A 2,722-nucleotide genomic window follows, 5' to 3' on the forward strand; every position below is an offset into this window, starting at 1 on the left:
TTCTGCAAAAGCTTCATTCAATTTTAAATGTGTTCAAATCTTTCCAAAATAAACACGTATTGTCCACATCATCGTAAAAGGTAACTGGAGGCAGCAGAAGCAGAAGAACTATTTCTCAATGTCAAACCTTCCAGGGGAATCATCTACAACTACCTTCTAGAAAGATGAGGTAATGTCGTTATTGTAACTCCTCCAAATCAACAAGACAAATGAACAAAGAAACAGAAAAATGAGCAAATACCACAAGCAAAACCAATTCAAAAGGGAAGAGGCACATGTGTCTAATGAAGCCTGCGGGGGAGGGGATGCCACCCTCACTGGCAGCAGCACTGCAGGACTAGATGTAGGCGTTCTCACAGGCTCTGACTAGAAAGGTACCTGGAAATATTTTGAAGTCAGATTTTCGATAGGTGCCAATGCTTGATCAAAAAAAGGAAGAAAAAAATGCCTAAAGAGATAATTGTGGAAAGAGTATGAAGGAGTGTGTGCCCAAAGTGTTCACAAGACAATGAGCAAAACGTAGGCTGGAAAATACTATCATCAGTCTTGTAAAAAAAAGAGGCAAAAATTAGAAAAAAGAGAAGAAAATAAAAGGTTCTGGAAGGATTCATATAAAAATTTCCATAGTAGCTATATCAGGTAAAATGTTTTCTAAACCTTCCATGTAGCATGAATAGTTTTGCGAAAAGAGAAAAAAATTTAAATAATTCAGGAGTTATCAGCCTTAATTATTCTTCTGTAACTAGAAACATGAAACAGCAGTTTCTCCAAAGATGGACTTTACCAGTACAAAGAAGACTGCAGATAAAAGCAAAGGAAAAAAATACAAACCCCTCAGCAGTAGCGGGGTGCGAGCTGGACCCAGCGCAGAGCCCTGGATGAGCAGCTGGGGCTCTCCCCTGGGAAACTGCAGGGCAAGGCTTAGCCTATCTGTGCTGGAGTCCTCCCACGACCCTCACAAGGAATCATTCAAGATGGCCTCCTTCTCGCTGGTCCCTGCAAGCCTGGTTGTAGCAGTGTTATGAACTCTGAGCTCCAATGTCTGGGGCTTTACGGCCTTCATTCGTTAGTAGGATTCATGAGTTCTCTAAGTAACCGTGTACCGCCTTCTGGCAAGATCAAGTCCCTGACTATACAATGGCTCCTTCACTTCCATGAAGGGACAATCCCACCTCAATGAAGACAGAGCAGCAGGGGAGACAGGTCCAATCACTCCCTCACTGGCTAGTTTGTCACTCACCCATTCACTCAGCAAACACTTACTTACTGTCCAGTTGGCCAGGCACTGTCCAGGGCAGGGAAAGGGAAATGGGCTCCGACTTCCAGCTGCCCTGGCTCCAGCTGGAGGGCTGATCTCGTAGTGCCAAGAACAGAATTGGCAAGGATGACAGCTGGCCACTGCACTGCAAGGGTGCCCATGGACAGCAGTGAGGACCGGGAGCTCCAATCCACAGGCGGCCCTTCCAGGCCCAGGGCTGGGAGTGGGGGACTTTGGGATGCGCAAAGCCAACTGTGAGGTCCCTTGCTGATGGGTGACACACAAGCAGCATACAACCTGCATCTCCCCCTGTGCAGACTGGGGGAGCAGAGCAGCTCCTTAGCTCCCCAGAACAGTGCCTGGGGTGATGTGGAACCTGCAGTCTTAGCCTTTCTTGCACCTTACGTACGCCCCATTGATCAACGGGGCAAGAGCTGCTGGGAGGCAGTGAGTGAAGATGGGCATTTGGACTGTTCGGCCTAGTCTCAGGTGCTGCCAATCACCAGGGCTTTGCTGCAGGGGCCAGTATAGAAACTGGCTAGTCCAGGCCCGGAGAACACACTGGGCAAGAGGGGAACACCGAAAACACTGTGTGTTCCAGAACAGCTGAGGCTACACAGAGAAACCCCGTCTCCAGAAACAAAACCAAAGAACATTGTCTGTGAGCAGCAGGATGGAGCTACAGCCACTGGGCTGCCCATCAAATGTCCTCTCCCCTTCCTCCAGTGGAGAGCTAGGTTCCAGTCTGCTGGCAGGGGATCTGTGGATGGCCTGCAGACTGCTGGTCTGTGTGCTGCTTCTTTATATCTGACACCCTGCCTTCTGCGGACATCTCCAGACCTGTTCTAAAGAACCCCAGGCTGGGTCTCCCAGGACACGGCAGAGAATGCAGACACAGAGGGCATAATTAGACGGCCCTACTATGCAACTACATGATACATGGTGGATTAACCCTCAGGTGTGTCTAGGAAGTAACAGATTCTGGCCTACTGGTTTTTTCCACGCTTGCTTCTCCTGTGTTCTCTCTCTCTCTCTCTCTCTCTCTCTCTCTCTCTCTCTCTCTCTCTCTCTGTATTTCAAGCATTAATTTGGGAGTGCTTAGGTTCTCATTCATTATTTTATATAATCCAAAGGTTGTTGAAAATATAAGTGGGCACGTAAACACGCATGTCACGCCGAACCGAAGCATCCGCTTCCTAAAATGTGTATAAAATGAATTCCAAATGAGGGAAAAAAATTTTAATTAGTGGCTGCTCTATTTTCTTTCATTTCAACCTTCCATTAATACAGGCCAATTAACTGTCAAGTGTATTTACAAAGATACCTTTTTTTTCATTTTCTGCTCTGTATTTCTAAGTTCATCATTACTCAATCTATCTAATAATAAAACAACCTTTGGATTATATGAAATAATGAATGAGAACCTAAGCAGTCTCAAATTAATGCTTGAAATACACACACACA

Source organism: Microtus ochrogaster, chromosome 18 (genome assembly GCF_000317375.1).
Source record: "Microtus ochrogaster isolate Prairie Vole_2 chromosome 18, MicOch1.0, whole genome shotgun sequence".
Taxonomy (NCBI): domain Eukaryota; kingdom Metazoa; phylum Chordata; class Mammalia; order Rodentia; family Cricetidae; genus Microtus; species Microtus ochrogaster.